At 48.2% G+C, this 25007-nt stretch overlaps 1 long non-coding RNA gene across 1 annotated transcript in view; it reads left to right on the top strand.

Moving 5' to 3' along the window:
- Nucleotides 1–840: 840 nt before the first annotated feature.
- The window catches only part of LOC308629153, a 111617-nt gene continuing 87450 nt past the window's right edge, over nt 841–25007 (top strand). The window contains exon 1 of the long non-coding RNA XR_014017633.1: nt 841–920. This is a non-coding gene — a long non-coding RNA (uncharacterized lncRNA). The remainder of the gene's footprint in view (nt 921–25007) is intronic.

Here is a 25007-nt window from a genome sequence, read left to right on the forward strand (position 1 = left end):
AGAATTCCCCTTACCCATTATGTTTCCTCTTAATAAGCTTCCATCCACTGACCCAGACCCTGCTCCTTGGTTATCAATCTCTGCTTGTCCTTGCTGTATTCAGAGCTTGTGCTCCATCTCTCCCCCCTAACACAACACTTCCGCCCCTCCCATCGCAGCAGTCCCAGTGAATAAAGTCTGCCTTACCATCTTTAACAAATGTCACAGATAAATTTTTCTTTAACACCAGTAAATAAATTCCCTTCCTATTTCCACTTGGATTCCAACCGCAGTATGAGCAGAACTTTCTATCGCCTCTGTTCAATGCTTCAAAGGGCCTAGTCCTTGGAGACCATGGGGAGTGTGCTCAAAACCAAAACCCCCAGTGACGCCCACACCACTCAGCATCAAGCTAGCAATGGGAGAAGTAAGGACTCTGACCCCTCGCCTGCCACTCCGCACTGAAACCCTGAGTCCTCCTCACTCCCACAGGCCGTGGATGCAGCACTTGGGGGTGAACTTCGAAAAGTCAGGACCTGCGACTTTCCGAAAGTACGAGTATTTGACCACTTTATCTCACTGAGCCTCGATTTCCCGCTCTGTAAAACAGAGAGAATAATCCTAGTTGTACGATTAGATAAAATGGTAGATGTGAAGCTGCCTTGTATACGAAGTTACAGTTGCAATCGCAGATGTTACCCACCTGGAAAGAGAAACCGAGGCAAAAGCCCAAGCTTAGGCTGTAGCTCCACCCTCCGGCTTTTAAACGGGGCGGGGCGGGGCCACGGCATCGATCACTCGGCGCTCCTCTAGGCACGCCTTGGTGATCGATACTCCTCGGGCAAGCCTCTGACTACTCGGAGAGACAGCCAGAGTATTCGTCCAGAAGGAAAAGTCGTCGCCGGCCTCCAACGACTCGACACTGTCCAAACTCGAGACAGGTGAGTTTGAGCAACTCGAGAGGGCGGGCAGCTCTGGCTCCTTAGAAGCGGGGAGGCCGGGCTGAGAGGGGAGGACTGCGCAGGCGTAGCGTGAAGGGGCGAAGCAGGAAAGGACGGTCTCGCGCGTGCGCTTTGGAAAGCCCAGGGCGGCCCTTCAAAGCAGCGAAACTGAGCCGGGTGTTGGGGGTGGAGTGGGGGCGGGCAAGAACCGGGGGTAGTGCATGCGCTCTGAGAACGCAGTTTAGCCGTTCAACTCCAGCGCCTCCAGGGGTAGGAGGAAGGCCCTGCGCGTGCGTGGTGCACTTCTTACGCCAGTCATTTCTTTTTGCGCGTGCGTGAGGCCAGGTTGTCGTGTCCCTTCGTTGTTCTTGGTGTCGCGTTGTTGCGACTCTAATGCCCTTGCGAGGCTTCCGATTTCCGCCGTGTTTGTAGCGGCAGGTGGTTGTCGGCTGACCCTCCCGAGCCAGTCGCCGTTTGTCGGTCTGGAGCTAGGCCGACTGGGCACGCTTAAACCATTGGGCCCCGAATGTGGACCAAGGGAAATGAAGCCCCGGGGGAGGCGCCGGGGAGGGAAAAGGTGTGAGACCTCGGGGTGGAGGGTTGGTGGGTTACGTAGAGCCCGCCCAGCCCGCTCGTCCTGGGGGACCCGGTGGGCCCTGTGCATGGGGCCGCTTGGAGGACGGGGGCTGTCTAACTCGACGGGGTTAATTCTGAGCAAAGATGGGTCACCGTGCTCAACAAGTTTGGAGTAAATCCAGGGGCAGGAGGTGGGCAGGTGTTGGGGCCACCCCGACGGCCCAAGCCCGATCCTGTCTGCTCGTTACAAGACTGGGCAGCCTGGTCCCAGAAAGCCAGATTGAGGCCGATGTATTCTGGGAGGCGCTTTAGAGTTTTAAAGATGAGTTAAGAGAATTGTGGGATGACTGCGGTGGCTTCCTAGAAGGCTTGATTTTATAAATGTCAGGAACCCACTTGGGCTGTTAACTAACAGCCAACCAAAGGCCAGCTTAGTGCTTCCCTGGTGGCGCAGTGGTTGAGAGTTCGCCTGCCGATGCAGGGGACACGAGTTCGTGCCCCGGTCCGGGAAGATTCCACATGCCGCGGAGCGGCTGGGCCCGTGAGCCATGGCCGCTGAGCCTGCGCGTCCGGAGCCTGTGCTCCGCAAGGGGAGAGGCCACAACAGTGAGAGGCCCGCGTACCGCAAAAAAAAAAAAAAAAAAAGGCTCCTCCAGTGGGTGAATGGGAATTTGCACTCTTGCCTCAGCATGCTGGGTCCAATCAGGCGGAACAGGCAGGAGCTATTAGGAGGTTGGGGCAGCCTGAAAATTGCCTCTCCTGGGAGCATCTTGGGGCCTGCCCCTGCAGGGTTAGGACTGGACCTGGGAGGCCAGGCGGATTTTCAGGGTCTGCTGCTCATGTAGATGCCAAGATGCCACCATTCTTTGAGGGAATATTCTTGACCCACAGGGCCTATGTCTTGTTTCTGGAGGAGCAGGACGATTAGGAGGTCCAGGTGACCCAGACCTCATATTCCCAAAAGATTTAACGATCCACCCATCCTGGGGGTTAGAAACACACGCACTATAGCCAGTTGCCCTGAGCTCAAATCCCAGCTCTGCCATTCAGTGGCTGTGTGACCTTGGGTGAGTCATTCAGCCCTTTTCTGCCTCGGTTTTCTCATCTGGAAAATGAGGGTATTGACAGTACCTAAGATTGTTATGAAATTTAAATACATTACTACTTACAAAGCTCTTGTCGTGAGCTCTTCCTGACACATAATAAATGCTGGTGTGTAGACACGCAGTTGTGTACACACACACGTATTTTTAAAAATTTTTAAATTTAATTATAGTTGATTTACAAAGTTGTGTTAATTTCTGCTGTACAGCAAAGTGATTTAGTTATATGTATATATACATTCTGTTTTCATATTCTTTTCTATTATGGTTTATCATAGGATATTGAATATAGTTCGCTGTGCTATACAGGAGGACCTTGTGTATCCATTCTATATAGAATAGCTGACATCTGCTAACCCCAGCATCTCACTCTATTTCTCCCCCAAGCCCCTCCCCCTTGGCAATCAGAAGTCTGCTCTCCATATCCCTGCATCTGTTTTCGTTTCATAGATAGTTTTATTTGCACACACATGTATTTTTGTTAGAGAAATATAATTTAAATTTCTGACATCACGTCCAAAGAAGACTTATATACCATTACATTCAGAGATCGACCAACAGGTTTGAAAAAAGTCATTTATTCTCCAACTTTAAATTTATGTCCCATACTTGGACCTCACTGCCCATAGGGAACATGGAATTGATAATACTCCCATAATTACCTTATGAAAAGTATAATTATATTGCTTTGCCTTTTTTTTTTTCCCCTGAGGGTGTTAAAATGTTAGTATGTTCACTGGAGATGTGCCGTGACTCTTGTGAGATTTTTGGGGGCATCCTTGTACTTTTTTAATATGTCAAGAGCCTCAAAGAATGGCAGGGGCCCCTCCCAGCTTGAGGAGGTGGCCGGGAGCTGGAGAGAAGGAGGAGGGGCAGCGGCTGATGAGCCCATCCCAGCTCCAGCGCGTGGGCGCGACTTCTCTTATTACTCCCACGGGGTGGGTAGGGGGGAAGCAATCACTGCAGAACACAGCCGTTCCCTCCGCTGTGCTTTTCAATCTTCAATAATTTCCACACTTTGTCATGCCACCTGCAGCCCCGTTAGTCATGTCACCTGCAGCCCCGTTAGTCATGTCGCAGCCTGAAACGCTGTGTGGCAGAAGCAATTACTGCCAACGTTGTCACACTGTCATAGTGTTTGTTACCCCACCTGTAGCCAGGGCCCACACCAAACACGTGGCCACCTGCTGTTTCTCACCTGCCCCCCTCCCCTTGCTCCCTCCCACTTGGTCTCAGGCGCTTGGAGAAGTGGGACCCAGCCTCCAGGTGCCAGGACGGACGCTGAGGGCAACAGCCCACCTTGCCTGGCTCTGCCTAGCTGCCTGCCTGCTGCCCGCACCCTGAACCAGACTAGCCCAGCCTTGGGGAGATTTGGGGATTTTATGGGCCAGCTTGAGTTTGGGAGTCAGAGAGTCTTGGGTTCCCATCTTGGCTCCTCCACTCAGCCTTGAACAAGTTACTCTTTATCCCGTGTCCTCAATTTTCCGTGTCTGTAAATTGGGCTTTGATTTAGAGTGCTTTGGCAAGAATGGGCTGAGATGTGGTTGAGTTCTGTGTGAATGCAGAATTGTTACACAGCCCCTGGCCCTTAGCAGGCGTTCCTGCAAATTATCATCATGGGGTGGAGGGGGTGCTGGCACAGATGTGTAGCCCCAGTTTTGAATCTCTAGGGGCTGAGGAATTCTGGCTGCCTTCCCCCAAACATCGCTGTGTTTGCATTCTCTTCGTCTGGGTCCCCATCCTTGGACACGGTCTTAGTTTTTCTGGCAGTGTTTGCAATTCTGGTGTGACCTCAGCCTCCCAAATCTAGCTCTGTGACTCTGGGCTGGTCCCCATCTGGTCATTAGGCTCCCCCTGGGAGCCTCACTGCAGGCTGAGGTCCCTTTGTGGGGCACTGAGTGGGGTCCAGGCACGCGGTGGGGCTGGTCCACTAATCCAAGGGACCCCTCCCTTACCCCGGCTCCTCCTGGGGACAGCAAGTGCGAACATTGCCACCACAGCAGCCAGGAGGCATGGGTTGGTTGTCCCTCTGTAACCATTCCCTGGTCACCATGACTGTAACCAACCATCACAACGTTAATTGTCTTGGTTATATTCTGAGGTACCGGGGGATGGGGCTTCAGTGTATGAATTTGGGGGTGGGGGACATAACTCAGCCCGTAACAAGGGTCCATCCTGGGTCATCTCCCCCGACTCCCCTGCAACCCTGGTCCTCGGCTGGTCTTGCAAATGCTATTTAGAAGCAGCTGCAGTGAAATCCACAGGTGGAAGAATGCTGGACACACCAGTTAAATCCCCCAAAAGAGAGGTCTTTAAGGCTTTCCCAGTACCTTCCTGGCATGACCTAAGAGGCTGCTCACGTGAGCACAGCGGTGGGCACTTGGATGCACAGCTCACCTCTCTCTTCTGCGTGTGTTATGGTCGTGGGAGAACGCTGTGGCTGGAAGGACCTGAGATCTAGTTTAGCACAGGGCTGCTGCTTCGCATGATTCCTGGGGATGTCATACCAAGGGGTCTGGAAGCTTATGGAATGCCAGCCTTTTATTTATTAAGGTTTTACAGAGAGTTGCAAAGATGATCCAGAGAGTTCCTTAGTACCCTTCATGTAGCTTCTTCTAATGTTAGTATCTTTCCTAACCATGGTGCATTTATCAAAACTAAGGAATTAACATGGGTATAAACCATCAACTGAACTGCAGACTTTATTTACGTTTCACCGGTTTCCCCACTAATTTTTTTTTTTTTTTCTGTTCCAGGATCTAATCCAGAATCCTACTTGGCATTTATTCTTTCACTTGCTAGATTTCAAAACCGAAGTGTGGAGGGGAAGGACTTAAGTGCCTATGCAAAGGTGAATCTAGAACCCTGTCTCTCTTTCTCCCAGGACTGCACGTTAGAATACCCTGGGGGCTTTTGCAATGCCATGTTCCTCCACCGAAGCCACTCCATCGTTGAGAGGCCACTGGCCACCTGGCTGATGGCCACTGTGTGACTCGTGCACAAATGCAATGATGGGTTCTACCTCCGTGGGGGGCAGGGACCATTCAGGCCGGCTTCGGTTTTCTCGTTTCTGGAACGGGGATGATGATAACTACCTCTGCCATTTACCTCCCTTCACTGCTCTGTGCCTCGGTTTCCTCTGAGATTAAATGGGGGGAAATTCACATTGACTTCCAAAAATGGTTGGAGGGTTTGATGAGTTGTATATGCACATCAGCCAACATGAAACAATGCTTACTAAGCAATTCTCACCTGCACACTGGAACACCTCGGGGACTTCTTAAACTCTGATGCTTGGGTCCCACTTCCGGAGATTCTGATTTTATTGGTCGGGGCTGCAGCCTGGATTTAGGGATTTAAAAAGCCCCCTGGGTGATTCTAATGTGAAACCAGGGTTGAGAATCACTGGTTGAAGTATTTCCTCCCAATCCCACCTTCCAAGCTTCAGTGAAGAAGCAAGAATCAGGATTACAATGACCTGGTAGGAACAGGGGGTTGGGTGAGGGATAAAAGCCTATCTTTTCTACAGATAACACCAACAAGAGCAATGCTAATGTCTAGCCTCTGTTAGAGCTTACAGGCACAGTGCTAAGTGTTTTCTGTGCATTTTTCTCAAAAGGACCCTACGACCCAGGTCCTATTATCACTGCCATTACACCGATGAGGAAAATGAGGCTCAGAGAGTTTGAGTTACTTGTCTAAGGTGGCACAGCTACTTATTGTCAGAGCTGGGCTGTCACTCAGGTTGTTATTGATGGTGGAGCCTGTGTTCTTAACCACAGTGCTGTCTTACTCAGATCAGTGAGGTGGCCTCAGGATGAAAACCTATGGCTCAGTGGCTTTAAGTATGACAAATACTAACCGGTATCATTCATTATCCTCCTACCATGTGCCAGGGCTGCCTTCTTCCTCCCAACAGCCTTGAGAAATAGGTACCATTTTCTCCGATCTCCCAGGTGAGAAACAGGTCCCCCAGGAGATGAAATCGTTCACCTAAGGCTGAACTGGGAGTTGAACTCTTGGCTGCCTGACTCCCAGACCCTGAGGGGACGCTGTCTGCAGGGGAGGGAAGCACAAGAACCCACAGCAAGAAGCAGCAAGAGGGTCTCCCCAATTTCTTCCGTGTGAAGAAAGTGATTATCAAATTGGTTTCACTTTTAAATACCCTGTTGAACAATACCTGTTTATCTTAATTGTTCTACAGCTCAGGAGGCATTGCTGGGGAAGCTGAAGAAATACAGCATCTGTTGTTGGCTTCCTGGTGGGAACCTGCTGAGCTCATCAGCGTGGGGTCAGTGGGGGTCTCATCCTTGATGTTCTCCTTTCTGCTCCTCGTCACAGTGTCTCTGCGACAGGAGAATGGACTGTCCGGGTCAGCCATCAAATTCCTTGTCACTCTCAGCTGATGCTTTTAACTCTCCCCAGCCTCTGACCTCCGCCCATTTCCAAGCTGAACCAGTATCACTGGGGCAGGGGAGAGAAAAGGGAAAACAACAACAATGATGGCAGAGGCAGACAGCTGACCACCAAAGAATTGTGTTCCTCTCCCCCCAGGGTGTAGAATTGTTGCTGAAAAGAGGCTGCCCATCTGAGGGCTCAACTTCCCAGCCTCCTGTGCATCTAAGGGGGACCATGTGACTAGTCCTGGCCAATGGGATGTGAGCAGAAGTGATGCATGTCACTTCTGGATCAATGTGGGTGCCTTCTCTACTCTTTCTCCATCATCCATAGTGTGGAGAAGATTCTAAAGGAGGGCAGACCCCCTCTCTTTGAAGCCTGGGTCCCAGCATGACCATGTGGAAGCCTGACTGACCAGGAGTATCACACTGGATGGTCCATGAGGGAGATAGAAAGGTTTCTTGTGCTAGGTCACTGAGATTTTGGGGGTATATCTATTGTAGCAGGTAGCTTTACCTTAACCAACCCATGTGTTCCCTCTGCCTAGAACTCTTCTTTGTCTTTCCCCAGCCGACTCCAAATCATCCTGCAGCTCTTACCCAGCAGTCACTCTCCTCCAGGAAGTCTTTTCTGATTCCCCAGAGTTGCCCTCCTCTGGTTCTTTGGTTACTCATCAGTCTCCCTTATTGACAAGGGACTGTCTGAGGTCCACGTCCGTGTTTTTTTGTTTACAGTTCTATCCCAGCAGCCAGTACAGTGCCAGGTACATTGCATGGCTTGGTAATATTTGTGGGAAGCATGTCTTATTACAAGTTTGCTCATCCTGCCTCTTGTGCAGAGGATTCACAGGTGATAAAGGTACAGTGTTATTCAGAGTTCTGGCAGGAAATACAAGGCACACTGCAGAAGACAGTTGAGGGCAGTTTATTGAAGGGGCTATGTAGAGAGGCCTGGGCAAGGATAAGGGCAACCTGCAAGAGCTGGTAGTGTTCTCTGGGACTAGCCACAGTGGGGAGCCATAACTACCCCTAGACCTGAAAGGTTTACCAGAACCCAGAGGGAGCTGTAGGCAAGGGAGAGGCTCACTCACCGGGGCCAGTGGCTTTAATTAGAAGAAGTGAAGAATAAATACTCTGCCCTCTGATGGCCTCTGAGCACCTCCTATCAGCCAAACCCAGTCTAAACTAGGGAGCGAGGGAGTTAATTAATGCACACCATAGAAGTTAGGCTTCTGGCAAACTATAATTCAAAAAGATATATGCATCCCTATGTTCATAGCAGCATTATTCACAATAGCCAAGACATGGAAACAACCTAAATGTCCATTGACAGATGAATGGATAAAGAAGATGTACATATATACAACAGAATACTACTCAGCCATAAAAAGAATGACATAATGCCATTTGCAGCAACATGGAGGCAACTAGAGATTATCATACTAAGTGCATCAAGTAAGACAGAGAAAGACAAATACCATATGATATCACTTATATGTGGAATCTAAAATATGGCACAAATGAACCTATCTACAAAACAGAAGCAGACTCACAGACATAGAGAACAGACTCGTGGTTGCCAAGGGTGGGGGGGAGGAGAGGGAGGGATGGACTGGGGGTTTGGGGTTAGTAGATGCAAACTATTACATTTAGAATGGATAAATAGCAAGATCCTACTGTATAGCATGGGGAACTATATTCAATATCCTGGGATAAACCGTAATGGAAAAGAATATAAAAGAGAACACGTATATGTGTATAAACTGAGTCACTTTTCTGTACAGCAGAAATTAACACAACATTGTAAATCAACTATACATCAATAAAAAAATGTCTGGGACTATTATCTCAGAAATCTTTAGAACTACAATGGAATGCTGATTCTACAACAGAAAGAAAAAGTAGTTAGGCTCCTGGGACACAGAGAAGATAGAAATGGGTGGGGTGAATTTTGAAGGACAAACAGAACATTGGGCACAAGCCCTGTGACAGTGACCTGCTCCCCCGACACGAGCTTGTGTTCCAGGTGCTGACATGAGCACAGCCCTTGAAGGTGTCATTCTAGGGAGGTACAGACTGGAAGGGCAGCCTGAATCTCAGAGATGCCAGACACAAGAGAAGCACCCCCATTAGTAATACAGGCAGACATCACCCACCCCTACTCACACGCCTGGGTCCCAGTGACCTGCCCCCAGCTGGCACCCCCTCCCAGGGTGAGAGCAATGATCAGACATGCTTTATCACTTGTCACTAGTCTAACCACCTCGCCACCAACTTGCCAGGGACAAGAGAGTGGCATTTATAACACACTGGATAATTATTCTTCAAATGAATCAAGCTATCAGGGAGCACCCTGGCTGAATAAATCAAAGCAGAATGAGGGCAGATTTCATAGAACTGAGTGGCTACAGCTGCCCTTTGTGATCGATTCGTGCAAGAGGTCTCTTTTGTCACCACCCAACATTTATAAGTGATGCCTCCCCTCCATGGCTTTCAGCAATTTCCCATGCCAAATGAAGATAAATGTCAGATGAGCAAACAGCCTTCAAATTGCTATTGAAAATATTTTGAAAAAGCCATGAAATGCCAGGCTTTTCTCCCTTCCATAGAGATTCTATTTATCTCCTGAGAAATAACCCCTCCACCCTGAAGAAACTAACTACTATTCAGTGAGGTGGGGAGGTAGCACCCAATTGCTATTTCTAAGGAGTTGGCAATGCCTAAGTGATAAGCCCTCTAGCCAGGTGAATTTCCATCCAACTAATGTCAGCTGACCAGGCTCCCAAAAGGATGACATCATTCACTGTTTATTGAGCACCTACTAAGTGCCAGCCATTGTGTTCAGCAGTGGACCAAATGGGCAATATTCTTACTCTCCTACAGCTTAATTTTTTTTTTTAATTATTTTTTATTGAAGTATAGTTGATTTACAATGTTGTGTTAATTTCTGCTGTACAGAAAAGTGACTCAGTTATACACATATACACATTCTTTTTTATGTTCTTTTCCATTATGGTTTATCCCAGGATATTGAACATAGATCCCTGTGCCATACAGTAGGACCTTATTGCTTATCTATTCCATATGTAATAGTTTGCAGGTACCAGCCCCAAACTCCTAGCCCATCCCTCTCCTTCCCCTACCTCCTTCCCCCTTGGCAACCACAAGTCTGTTCTCTATGTCTGTGAATCTGCTTCTGTTTTGTAGATAGGTTCATCTGTGCTCTATTTGAGATTCCACATGTAAGTGATATCTTATGGTATTTGTCTTTCTCTGTCTGACTTACTTCACTTAGTATGATAATCTCTATTTGCATCCATGTATCTGCAAATGGCATTATTTCCTTTTTAATGGCTGAGTAGTATTCCATTGTATACATGTAACACATCTTCTTTACCCATTCATCTGTTGATGGACATTTAGGCTGTTTCCATGTCTTGGCTATTGTGAGTTGTTTCATACAGCTTACTTTTTAGTATGGGGTATGTGGGGAGGCAGATAATAAAGAATAGATGTTCTGTCAGAGGGTGATAAGTGCTGTGATAAAAAGTACAGCAGAGCAAGAGGGATGGTGAGGGATAGGGGTTGGAGGGCTACATTAGATGTTACAGGGAAGGCCTCCTTATAACATTTAGGCAAAGACAAGAAGGGAATGAGGGAACGGACCAAGAAGATATTTGAGGTGGAGAGGTACAGGCAGAGGGATTGGCATGTACAAAGGCCCTGAGCACGGGTGGACCTGGTGTGTTTGAGTGGCAGCAAGAAAGCTGGCATGGCCATAGCGGAGTGAGCAAATGAGAGGGTGGCAGGAGAAAAGGTCAGAGAGGGATCTGGGGCTTATCAGGCAGGAAATGTTAGGCTGTGCTAGGACTTCGGATTTTAATTTGAGTGAGGTTGGGAGATATTGGAGAGTTTTGAGCAGAGGAGTTTCAGGTCTTATTCATGTTATATAATATGATTTCTCTGGCTGCTGTGCTGTCATGGACTGTTGGGGCTCAAGAACGGAGACAGGAATCTGGTCCTCTTTTGAGCGAGAGATGACAGTGACTTGGGCCACAGTGTGGTGATGGTAGAGGCGGTCCTGGCTGGATCCTGGCTCACAAGGAGAGCTGATGTGATTTGCTCATGAATTGGATGTAGGGTGTGAAAGGAGAGGAGGAAAGGATGACTCCAAGATTTTTGGTTTGAGAAACTTCTAGAGTGAAGGTGCCAGTTAATTGGGATGGGAAGACTGAGCAAGAAGTCAAGTTTGGAGATGGAAATAAAGTTTAGTTTGGGACATATTTGGCTTGAGATGAGCACTAAACAGTCACATGGTGATGCTGAGCAGCCAGTTGGGTGCCAGAGTCTGAGTTCGGTGAAAAGGTTGGGGATGTCAGGTGTACAGTATAGAAAGCCACTGGGCTGGCTGAGATCATCTAGGGAGTCAGAGGATTTGTTTGGTCAATTTTATTGAGAATTACTCTACGCCCAGCCTCGTTCCACGTGTTGGGACATAGCTCACAGTCTAGTGTGGAAGATGGGTAAGAAACTGGACAGTTTCAATCCCGGGTGATGAGTGTTACTATGGAGGAAGCACAGGGTGGGAGAGGCACCCAACGTGGTCTTGGAACTCAGACAAGACTTCCTGCAGGAAATGAAATGTATGCTGTTACCTAAAACTTAAAAGTAGCTAGTACTTGCCTCATGCATTCTAAGTGCCAGGTAGAGTTTCAAGCAGTTGGCACTGGTGGTTCTCAACCTTGCTACATAGTAGTATTGCCTGGAGAGAGTTAAAAAAGCCCGGTGCCTGGGCCTCACCCCAGACCAACTAAATCAGAGTCTCTGGGCATGGGATCCAGGCATCAGTATTTTATTTTATTTTATTTTATTTATTTATTTATTTTTGCGGTATGCGGGCCTCTCACTGTTGTGGCCTCTCCCGTTGCGGAGCACAGGCTCCGGATGCGCAGGCTCAGCGGCCATGGCTCACGGGCCCAGCTGCTCCGCGGCATATGGGATCCTCCCGGACTAGGGCACGAACCCGTATCCCCTGCATCGGCAGGCGGACTCTCAACCACCGCGCCACCAGGGAGGCCCGCATCAGTATTTTAAAAAAATGTTCCCAGTGTTTCCCACATGTGGCTAAGTGTGAGAACCATTGCTATTTCTGTATTTATTCATGGAATTCTTGGAATCACAGCCTCATGGGGAAGGTACCACTCTTAGTATTATCATCCCCATTTTACAGATGGGGAAACTGAGGCATATTGAAGTCATACACATATTCAAGGTTATAGAGCTAGTGAGTGACAGGACTGGATATGAAGTCTGGATCCTCCACATTCTTTTTCTTTTTTTTAATTTATTTTATTTAAGTATAGTTGATTTACAATGTTGTGTTAATTTCTGCTATGCAGCAAAGTGACTCAGTTATAAATACATATACATTCTTTTTCATATTCTTTTCCATTATGGTTTAAAACAGGATATTGAATATAGTTCCATGTGCTATACAGTAGGACCTTGTTGTTTATCCATTCTATATGTAATAGTTTGCACCTGCTAATCCCAGTGAAACCACAGGTCTCCCCCTTGGCAACCACAGGTCTGTTCGCCATGTCTGTGAGTCTGTTTCTGTTTCACAGATAAGTTCATTTGTGTCATATTTTAGATTCCACATATAGGCGATATCATATGGTGTTTGTCTTTCTCTTTCTGATTAACTTTGCTTAGTATGATAATCTCTAGGTCCATCCATGTTGCTGCAAATGACATTATTTCGTTCTTTTTTTATGGCTGAGTCATATTTCATTGTATATACATATATACCACATCTTCTTTATCCATTCATCTGTCGATGGACATTTAGGTTGTTTCCATGTCTTGGCTATTGTGAATAGTGCTGTTACGAACATAGGGGTACATGCATCTTTTCGAATTAGAGTTTTGTCCAGATATATGCCCAGGAGTGGGATTGCTGGATCATATGGCAACTCTATTTTTAGTTTGGATCCTCCACATTCTTTTTTTTTTTTTTTTTTTTTTTTTGCAGTACGTGGGCCTCTCACTGTTGTGGCCTCTCCCGTTGCGGAGCACAGGCTCCGGACGCGCAGGTTCAGTGGCCATGGCTCACGGGCACAGCCGCTCCGCGGCATGTGGGATCTTCCCGGACCGGGGCACGAACCTGTGTCCCCTGCATCGGCAGGCAGACTCTCAACCACTGCGCCACCAGGGAAGCCCCCTCCACATTCTTAAACACTGTTCCATGAAGCTTCCCATGAAGGGCCCGTGTTGGCATTAATCAGGAGAAGGGCACGATAGGAAGGAGTGTGTTCCAAATGGTGGGTTTATTTGGACTTTGATGGAACTCTAAGTAGATTAATGTGAGTGTAGAATATGCATATTCATTCATTCATTCATTCATTCAACAAGTATTCTTCCAAGGTTTTTGGGTTGAGCATCTTGGCAGGAGCTGGTTACTTTTACTAATATTTGATAGGAGTAGTTTTGGCAGAGATTATGAATAAGAACTTCATTTTGGACAGAGCATATTGCAGATGCCTCTGAGAACTCCAAGAAATTCCAGTGGGTAACTCGATATTCAAATCTAGAGCTTGGACATACATATGCCACCTACAGCCATGGGGTTAATGATGTTGTCCCTGTTCTTATGTCCCCTGCAGACATTTGGCTCCCATGTCAAGGTGGTGTCACCTCAATCTGTGGCATCAGAAGCGAGGTCAAGCATATATAATATCTGACCCTTTTCTTAAATTTCAAGGTTGATCTACCTCATTTTACAGATGTGGAAACTGAGGCTTGGGGAGGAAGGGACTTGCTCAAGATCACACATTGTGTTAGTGGCAGAACCCTCACTTCCTTTCTCTGTGCTTAGGTGATTTCATAGGTCTCTGTGGCAGTGGGAGTAGGCACCAGATCCTAGGCACAGTGGTGGCTCTATCAGGTGGACCTTGCCACTTAAACACAGGCCCTTAGTTTACTGTTTCTCTGCTCCTGCATCTTTACACTTCATCCCACTGGTGAGCTTCATAAGCTCTTAAATTTTCAGAAGTGGAAGCCCTTTGGGAGGTTAACTTGACCAGGCATACATAACATGGCACCTGTCCCACCACTGCCCATGCCAGACATCGCCAGTCGATCTCAGAACTCCTGGTCACCAAGTCTTAAAATCATCCTCCACCTAACATTCTAGGTAGTTGAAATTCCAGAGTAGGCAGGTGAGTGAAACCTGGACAATTGCTTTGTGCGTAGAGATTAGGTTCCTAAGCCAGAATGTAAGGAGAAAATAATGGAGAGCTAAAATTTTGGAAAAGTATATCGAATTGCTCATGAAGTACAATGCCTGTTATTTTGTGTACATTGTGTTTTTCCTCAATGAGTACAACTCAGCCAATTTTTCTCCTAACTTTGGTACAGATGATTGTTTCTTTGTTGAGTACTGGATGAAGGAAATGACCGGCAATTAGAAGCCATTCTGTGATATTTACCTTGAATCACACAGGGAAAATTCACAGGAATGGTCCTCCACTGTGCCTGCCATCTCTCTTCCAGAACAATCCTGCTCTCTGCCTCCTTCTCTTTGTTTTCAATAACATAAGCTAATGTTACTAACGCCAGTAATGTTAGTAATGCTTACTATGCATCTGATACTCTTCTAAAAGCTTTACATGCATTGATTTTATTTAATGCTTGTTGCATCAATCCTATGAAGTGAGTGTTGTTATTAACCCCACTTTTCAGAGGAGGGAACTGAAAATCAGAGAGGCTAAGTCATTTCCCCAATGTCACACTATTGGTGACAGGTAGAGTCAGGATTTGAACCTAGAACTTTTGGTTCTAGAGCCTGAACTCTTTATGCTGCCCTACCTAACCCTAACCCTAACGCTAACCCTAACCGTAACCCTAACCCTAATCCTAATCCTAACCCTAATCCTAACTCCAGGCTGAATGGTGGTACTCATTGCACTGTAAACTAGTAGTGACCTCAGACTGGAACCCATATCTTTTGTCTCCCCTTCTCAGGTTCTTTACATCTCTCCAGATCTTCCTTCTGGCCTGGCTTCCCTGCCCTCTCGCTGGGGGCTGCCACACTTGCTGACTGTGGCATTCATCACCTGTTATCCATCCCAGTCTCCAGTGCTTTGGTTAAACACGTACTCCAAGACTCCAACCTCATTTCTCCAGTCCATTCAGAGCTTTATTGATCTTGCCTGACATTTGCTTCTCTCGGATCCTCAGCCCCATGCAGCTGGACAAATGGCCTTTACACCTCTGTGTCTCACAGGAGCTGCAGCTGTTTAACCAGCTCAGGGCTTTCAGTTAATGGAGAAGGCATGGGGGAGGGGAGGGGATTGCTATGGTGGATGAGAAAGGGACAGTGATCTCCTGGGCACCCCAGAGTTCTCTCCCCAGGGACTCCTAAAAGTCATTGATCTCAGCACTTTATATTTTCAGAGTAGCTCTCTCTGAAGTCTAGAAGACCCATGTAGTGTACCTGTTATTCAAGGGCTGCAGAAGGAGGGATCAAGACGGGACCTTCATGCCTGTTGGGATGAAGACAGGACAGCAGATTCCTGGGGAACAGTAAGACTGAGATGTTTGTCTAGACTGCCCAGGAGTTGATATTTTTGGGCTGGTATCGCAGTGTTTTTCCTGTGCTCTCTGATGAATGTATCCTTGGTTTCCCAAAGAAGGGGATGTGGCAGAAGCTGAAGCATTTTGTGGCCCTGGACGGGTGATGGTGTCTCACTGCCAAACAGAAAGAAATGGCTGTTCTCATTTAGGTTTTCTGAAGTCAGATCTTTTTATTTTAATTGAAGTATAGTTGATTTACAATGTTGTGTTAGTTTCAGGTGTATAGCACAGTGATTCAGTTATACACACATACATGCGTATATATGTATATGCCTATGTATCTAATATATATATATATATTCTTTTTCAGATTCTTTTCCAATTTATTACAAAATATTGAGTATAGTTCCCTGTGCTATATAGTAGGTCCTTGTTGAAGTCAGATCTTTGATAAGGCTTTCTGATTGTTGGCATTCAGGAAACGGGTTTGGTTTCTGAGAGATATGGCTTGAAGTAACAGTGGGTGATTGCCTGGCATAAATCAGTTTCTCAATAACAATAGCAGAGTACACTTCGGTAGAATTTTTGATGAGCCACATACAGTTCTAAACATTTAACTCCTCACATTTAACATTAACTTGCCTGATACTTACGGCAACTTCGTGGGGTAGAAACCATTATTCCCCCCACTTTACAAATGAGGAAGCAGAAGAATGGATTGTAACACCCTCAGTTAGGATTCACATTCCAGCGCCAGGTTCCCGAATTTGCAGTCCTATCCAAACTACCCAAAAAGCTCTTCTGCCTGTCGTTGTCTGTCCTGATGGTTGTCACTGTTGCTAACCTGTCACTCACGTCCACCCGATTTGATGAATTCCTTTCATTTCATTAGAACCCTTAACCGAGACCCCCCTCGGGGGGGTGGATATGGCAAAGGAGTAAAGAATGTTCTAGAAACAGTTTGTTGTCTGGTTCTGGAGACACATTTAGCCCAGCTCAAGCCCAAGTCTACAGAGGAGAAAAGGCAGATTATGGACCCCATATGCAAATCATTTGTTCCTCTATTCATTTATTTAAGTAAATAAAAATTTCTCCATAAGTATTTGTTGAGCACCTACTATGTGCTTGGCTAACATGACTATTAGCTTAGCCACTCAAAAATATTTGCTCACTCAAGGAGAGAACAGAGCGGAGAGGCAGGGACTCCACAGAAGCGGTGATGTAGCCTCTGACTGCGTCACCAGGGGCCCTGGTCTCCTGGTCTGACACAGCATTTAACTTGTCCAAAGCTGAGACCTATGTCCACAGTCTTTGGCCCATCTCTCTGATCAAAGCCCTTGTCCAAACCTAGTTATTTTTCAGGCCTCTGAAAACTTTGACTTGTGCTCTGTGGTTGGAAAGCTTGAAGGCAAACAGGATATTTCCTTGCCCTGGGGTAGGGGACGCCCCAGGCCCCTGGTACATATCCATCTGGGAGACCATTAGGTGTCCTCTTCATGTCTGCCATATATGCTGGTAGAGCTGGTTGTCCAAACAAAACAAACACAACAAGACCTTACTAGCCATTGATCCTAGGATGCAGATAAGGGCAGGAGCTGTGGGCCAGGCTGTTTGGGTTGGTCTCACCTCTGCCTCTTTCTGACTGTTTGATTCTGAACAAGCTTCTGCACCCACATCAGACTAACATGAGGAAGAAGCAAACGTTTGGTTGTGTCAACCCCCAGATATTTTAGGGTTGTTATAGCCATTAGTGAGTAGTCCTGTGATGAGTGCAGTAAAAGTGGAATGTTGGAGGTTCAGGGAATGCTTTGTGGGACCATGCACGGGGTAGGGGCAGGTGCTTTGGGACTGCCAGGGCTTGAGAGGGATTCTGGAGGTGGAGACAGTTCTACCTGGTGTTCTTGCTATGGCTGGCTGATGGTGCCCTGTTTCCTGCCCATCCCTCTTAGGTGGAAGGTTTATTCTTTGCTGCCCTCCGTAGCAGAGGACAGCAGGTCCTCATCTGAGCCCGAGGGACAGCAGGGTTTGCTCCAAATGAGAGGAGGTTCTGAGCACAGAGAGTGGGGAGTATGAGGGGTGGGTTTCCGGCCTTTCTCATGGGGGCACTGGATCCCCTCCCCAAGCCTGCACTTCCAAGGAGAGGCTGCCCTCTCTGGTTGCCACCTTGCCCTCTGTCCTTTCTGTGAGCCCTGTGAGGGTCAGCGGGAAAGAGCCTTCCAATGAGGCTGAACTCTTTTTTTTTTTAAAGTTGTACGCGGGCCTCTCACTGTTGTGGCCTCTCCCCTTGCGGAGCACAGGCTCCGGACGCGCAGGCTCAGCGGCCATTGGCTCACGGGGCCCAGCCGCTCCGCGGCATGTGGGATCTTCCCGGACCGGGGCACGAACCCGTGTCCCCTGCATCGGCAGGCGGACTCTCAACCACTGCGCCACCAGAGAAGCCCGAGGCTGAACTCTCGATCAGGGCTCCCAGGGGGTCTTGAGAGTCACAAGCCCACGTGGGAACTTGAGCGGCTTTCTAAACTGAGCTGGGTCTTTCTGTCTCACCGGGATGGGGGCCACCCCTTCCTCTTGAGCCAAGCTTCCTGTTCCAACTTCCTGTCCCGACTCTCCTTGGAGTGGCTTCTATGCCCTCAGATTCCAAGCTATGTGGAAGCCGGGCAGCCTCAGTTCTCTGATGGGCTTGAGAAAAATGACTTTGTAGATGATTTGGAGTTTTCTCTTTTTTAGGGTGAGAGACTCCCTGTTTGGGCTGACTACACTGAAGCAGAACCTGAAAAGTAAATTTTCACATGGAATTTTCCAATCTTTAAAAGTTGGCAATTAATTAAAATGATTTAAAAATACTGCAGGCTGCTCAAAGCATGTCCGTTGGCCAAATCCATCAAAGCTATCAAGGGTCAGAGAAAGCACAATAGAATTGAGTTTTAGGTGTGTAAAGAGCAATACTAATGAGGGCTGCAGAGCATTGTGAGTCCCAGAAATGTGGAGAGAAACCCAGAGGATGATTGGAAGTGAAATTAGCAGCTGGAGTCCTTTGGGGGGTTCTTTGGGGTCCACAGTTTGACCTAAATCTTCCTCAGTGTCCCACTGGACACCATTGATTGGTGGCTGGGCCAAGCTGAGCAGAAGTTGCTGAAGAGGGGAGACGTGGTTTCGATGTGAGCAGAGCTGAGAGAAGCCCCTGGGCCTGTACCCCCTTTCCTCCAGCCCCGACCCTGGGTTAGAGCCTCTTGCCTGCCCGGGTCTGTGCCTCTTGTCCTCACGCCCAGTCACTGAGACCCAAAAAGACAGGTGTCTTCCTGCAGAGAGTGGCAGGGAGACTTTACAGCCCTTCTGCAGAGAAATAAAACACTGCCTTCTGCTCAGGCTTCTCATCCTACTGGCCTCCCCCTCATTCCCCCAGAGATGGGATTTTGAATGATGAGGGAGGGATGAGGGGTGGGTAGGGGTGGTGCCAGGGATCTAGAGAAATAGCGATATTCAAGGAGACACGGAGAGGACAGAAGGAGACAGACTTGGGAGAGCTAAGAGCCACAGAGACAGACAGAGATAAAAGAGGAAGAGAGAGAGACAGAGAGAAAGTGTAACAGAGAGACAGAGAAAGATGGATGGAGGGAGGGGGGACAGGGAGAGACAGAGAGACAGAGATGGACAGAGACAGAAAGGAAGACAGACAGATAGACAAAGAGATAACTTTCTAGGGACCAAGACAAAACTATAGAGAAAGAAAACTATGGAGTTGGGAGAGGCAGACCGAGAAGACAAGGAGGTGATGTGGAAATAAAAGAATGATCCAGAGAGACAAAGCAGAATGTGGTTCAGGTCAAAGAGGGGGGCGACAGAGAGGCACAGAGATGGAAGTGGTGAGACAGGAAGAGAGAGCTCCAGATAGGATGCAGGGATCTGGGGAGCATGCCTACGGAAAGGGGTAGAGAGGGGAATTGATATTTTTTGAGGACCTCCTATGTCAAGGCGGAGTCCATATATATGTGTTGATTACAAATTTTTTTTTTTTTCTTGTTTGACCCTGTGACAGCCTCCTGGGCTAGAGGCATCATTGTCTTTACTTTAAAGATGGGGAAACTGAGCTGTCACTTGGCTAGGAAGTCAGTGACCTGGGGCTCATCTGACCCGACCTGCATCCAAAGCCTCTCTCTGACCTCAGACACAGCAACCAACAGAGGGGAGGCCAGGCCTTGCTCTGGGTCCTTGGTTTTCCGACCCCTCCTTGTCCTTTTTGATTCTGCCGTTGCAAATCAGGGCTGGAGATGGTTCTGGTAGGGCTTGAGGCGGGGCTGGGGGTGGTCACATTCTTCAGGGAGGGAACGTCTGGAAGGATTTTTCTTCATTAGGGCAAGAGGATGGTTTGACACCTGCAGAGATGCCTGAGCAACCTCAGAAAAAGTATCCCAACGCCTCATTCCAGAGGTTAGAGCTTCTAACAGTCTAGATCTGACCTACTTCTAGATGACCAGCTGGCCAGGACCAAGTGCCATTCACATGGAATCCTTCTTTCTCCAACTGGAGCTCCTTCTTGCTTGATCACACTCCTTGCTTGACGCTGGCACAAAGATCTGTCTCTCTGGAAGTTTCTCCTCACCCCTCACAGAGGCCAAGGCAATCAAAGGGAAGGTGAGTCCCTTTGGTGTTTTGCTGTTTGAGTTACCTCACAAGTCCTGGCTCTCTACAAAGGCTGTCTTTGAACAAGATTCAGATGAGAAATCTCTACAGTCCTGTTAACCAAATATAGTCATCTCTCTGTATCCAGCAGGGATTGGTTCCAGGGCCCCCGGGGGAATACCAAAATCTGCGGATGCTCAAGTCCCTTATATAAAAGGGGGTAGTATTAACATATAACCTACACACATCCTCCCATACACTTTAAATCACCTCTAGATTACTTATAATATCTAATACGATGTAAATGCTATGTAAATAGTTGTAAGTACAATGTAGATGCTATGTAAATAGTTGCTGGCATGCGACAAATTCCAGTTTTACTTTTTGGAACTTTCTGGAATTTTTTTTCCCCTGTTATTTTTTGATCCGTGGTTGGTTGAACCCATGGATGGAGAACCTGTGCATATGGAGGGATAACTGTACATTAAAAGGAAAGTCTGTTTCTTCTGAGGCCTGATTTCTCAGGGGACACTGGAGACTGAGGTCCCAGGGATCACTTGGGTGTAGGAGTTGATTCTTCACCCATTGTGGAGGTGGCCTTCCATCTGCTGGCTCTTGGACTCCATTCTGTGCTATACTGTGAGATCCCAGGGCTGGGATGGATGGGGTGGGATGTTTTCCAGAGTGGTTAAAGGCAGGTAAGGAGGGCAAAGAAGCACTGGGGAAGAAGACCGGAAGTCAGGCGTGAGGGGTAAGGTGATGCCACAACTGCCCATTTTTCCCTGAGGGCAGAATCTGGGTAGGGACCAACAAAAGTTATTATGGAGTCACTTTCCAAGGGTCAGAGAGGTCGGGAGATGGGCGGGGGCTCCTTGGATGGAAGCTTCTTGGATGAAGTTTATGGCATGGGACAGGTTGATGGATCGAGGGTGCAGCATCATCCTCCCACCCACTGGATTTTCATTCTGGGACATTCCCTGCACAGCAGTCCCCTCATCCTTGGACTGACAGCCTGGACTTAATATTCAGTCTTTGCTTCCTCTCTGGGTCACCATTAACAGCCAGAGTCCTTCTAGCTTCCCTCTCCTTCTGCTCTCCTTGGGGGCACTGCCCAGAGAGCTGACCTTCATGGAAGAGGGGAAGGCGGACACACTGGGGTTGGGGGGATGACACGGGGGGTGTGCAGAGGATGGACTTCCCTGGCTGGGCATTTCCATCTCTTTGGAAACCTTCTCTTTGGTCACAGTCCTTTTTTTTTTTTTTTTTTTTTTAAACAGTCGGTAGTTTCTTTTTCTAAATTATTATTTATTTTATTTATTTAGTTTTGGCTGCATTGGGTCTTCGTTGCTGCACGCGGGCTTTTCTCTAGTTGTAGTGAGCAGAGGCTACTCTTTGTTGAGGTGCACAGGCTTCTCATTGCGCTGGTTTCTCTTGTGGAGCACAGGCCCTAGGGCTTCAGTAGTTGTGGTACACGGGCTTAGTAGTTGTGGCGCACGGGCTTAGTTGCTCTGCGGCATGTGGGATCTTCCCGGACCAGGGCTCGAACCCATGTCCCCTGCATTGGCAGGTGGATTCTTAACCACTTCGCCACCAGAGAAGTCCCTGGTCACAGTTCTGAGCCCCTCAGGGTGAGGCTTGTTGGGCAGGACCACCAGCCATCTGCCCTGAAGAGAGCTTACCCAAGGGATTTCCAGAAGAGATGAAGCCATTCTTCCAAGTTAGAAGCATCCACCCTTGGTCAATATTGATGCTCGTGGAAAGTGCATCCAAGCATATTTATTTCCCTGGGAGTGATGAGGTTGAGAAAAGCCAGCTGTTGGCACAGGGAGACCCCTCAGATTGTCAGCTGGGCTGCAGCTGCTCATGGAGCCCACAGCAGCGCAGCTGACCTTGCCTCTTCCTTGGGAGGTTTGACGGCAATTCCTTTCTTGGCTGCAGGAGGAATGGAGCCAAGGGGTAGGACCTGAAGGAGGGAGGGCTCAGGGCAGCCTTCCAGTGAGAGGTGAGGTCAGGACTCTGCAATTCAAGGCTGCGAGAAGCAGGGTCAGTGTTTCTGCTTCCCTCCCAGGGTCCTGACCTGAGTTAGCCAGGACTGGGACCGCTGTGAAGGCTGACCCCAGGGGAGTGCTTCAGACTCAGAAGAGCAGCTTCATCTCTTATTTTGGTGGGCCATTGGGTGAGCCCCATTCAAGGGGCAGACGGAGGACTGCTTCCACACACTGGGAGCCTGCACAGTGGGGATCAGCACTAGGGTCAGGGCGAAGGTCTTCAAAGTTTTGTCTCCCCTCCTCTCTTTTGGTAAGAGAGATAAATAGGTATGTTCAACTGGATAGGCTGATTGTGGTCATAAGCAATCCTCAAATGTCAGCGGCTTTAGTGAGGCACAGAGATTTCTTACTCACATCACAGTCCAGTAAGGGCTGCACAGGGGCTCTGCTCCATGAGGTCTGTCAGGGACCCAGTGTCCACCAGTCCACGGCTCTGGACTCTTCTGCGTTTTCAGCTCAGATGGATGAAAAGAGTGAGAGGATTGCATGGGAGTTTTTGGATCAGGCTGGGAAGTGGCACACAGCAGCGTGCCCACATCCCTCGGGCTAAGGATTTTATCCTAGGAAGACTTTGCCTGGCTACTGGGGAAGGAAGGCTGTCTCCAGGGATTCACACCTAGAACCACTGGTCAGAATTGGGCCACACTGGTGCCTTTATGTGCAAAGGAAGTGGTGAGATTAATGTTTTAGCTGAGCACCTTGCCACCCTGGACAAAATCTGTGCTTGGGATGTGTGTGTGTGTTTGTGTGTGTGCATGTGTATGTATGTATGTATGTGTATATGTGTGTGCATATGTGTGTGTATGTGTATGTGTGTGTTGGTGTGTATGTGTATATATTGTGTGTATGTGTATATGTGTGTATGTGTGTGTGTGTATGTATTTGTGTGTATGTTTGCGTGTGGTAGGCACCTAATCACACTCACCACAGCTACCCAGACAATAGATGAGTGGTGGTTAATGGCACTGGGTTTTGAGCCAGACCCTCTTGGCTTTGAATCTGGACTGTACACCATCCAGCACTCTCTACACTGCTTGGTTTGGGGGTCAAGGGAAGAGAAGCTCCAGGGAGTGGCCGGATGTGTGTGGCCTGGTCCAGCTGGCCTGTGTCCAAGAGGTCTGAGCGGTGGACCCTCTGCTTGGAGGCTGCCCCTCCACCCATTCCTTTGCTAGCATCTCTGACTGTGGCATTTGTGCAGGGTTTGGGCATCACCCTCGGGGTGGCTCAATGCAAGACTAGTCAGAGCATGTCAGAGTTGCAAACGTAAATATCTAGGGGTCCAGGCTGATCTTTCAATAAACACAGTGGTGCAGTGGATGGCTGTGACTCAGGCTCCACTGAGGGTGTCTCCAGGGGAAAGCTGGGTATTGCCAAATTTTTGGAAATGTCAGAGAAGCTGCAAGTGAAAACTTTTATGTGCACTTTTTTTGAACGATAGCAATGAATCACCTAAAACTTACTCAGCAATAACTTGGCCCAAACCAAACATCTCTGCGGAAGGGCTATTTCCCAAGGTCTGGGTCCATCTCTGTATGAGGGAGGGGCCTGGCTGACACAATGACACCCTTCTGGGTGTGCAGGAAAACAGAGCTGAATGTTAAATAAGCACCCGCTAATTACCCTGAGAATATTTATTGAGGTTTCCACACATTGTAATAAGAAATTATTGAAACATACATCACCTACCGAGCTGTTAATCATTGGTAAATATATTTTAAAAACAGCAGTCCATTAGTATTTTAATTTAGCCTGTCTCCAGGAGAATTTGTGTTGGATCAGACAAATGTGCTGAGCTTCAGAGCCAAGGGAAAAATTCCTCACCTAGTTAATCTTTATGTTCTCCTCTCAGGGAGGAAATGCCGTCTGCACCAGCAAAAGAAATGTTCCCCCGGGTCCGGTATTGATAGAGGAGCTGGTGGGCAAGGCAGGGAGGCTGCAGCTCTGGAGAGAAGGCAGAGTGGGTCGGGGCCGGGGTGCTGGCTATTGGCGACTCCCCTGCCGGTCACTGAAATGCACAACTTATGTATTGAACCTCAATGATCACAACAGACTTTCTTTTCAGCTTGGGTGGTCTGCTCAGAATTGTTTACTTCCCTTTCCTGTAGGCTTCCTCTCTGTCCAAAGGGTGGGTTCAGATGTCATACTTCACGTATGCCACATACACGTGGGGCCAGCCAGAAGGGGACAGACTGAGTGATGGTGAACTGGCCTTTGCCTCGGTGCCACCAGACAAGCCTCATGGACCCCTTTCCCCATCAGCTTACCTGTTCATTCAACAGACACTTATCAAGCACCAATCACGTACCAGGTACCGTTCTGGGCGCTGGAGATACAGGGGTGAACCAGGAAGAGAAGGTTTTACTTTCTGGAGCTTACATCCCAGGTGTGGAAGGCAGACAACAGACACTTCAACAGTCAGTAAGCAAGTGCGTTTGGGAGCCTGAAGACACTGTGAGAAAACAGAGCAGGGGTGATGGGGGAGGGTGACTGCCAGAGCCGCGGTGGGTGAGCGTGGTGAGGGAATATCCGAACTCCGACTCAGAGTCCATATTTTTTTTTTTTTTTTTTTTTGCGGTACGCGGGCCTCTCACTGTTGTGACCTCTCCCATTGCGGAGCACAGGCTCCGGACGTGCAGGCTCAGCGGCCATGGCTCATGGGCCCAGCCGCTCCACAGCACGTGGGATCTTCCCGGACCGGGGCAAGAACCCGTGTCCCCTGCATCGGCAGGTGGACTGTCAACCACTGTGCCACCAGGGAAGCCCCAG

This window comes from Mesoplodon bidens (assembly GCF_964165515.1).
Source record: "Mesoplodon bidens genome assembly, chromosome: 15".
Lineage (NCBI taxonomy): Eukaryota > Metazoa > Chordata > Mammalia > Artiodactyla > Ziphiidae > Mesoplodon > Mesoplodon bidens.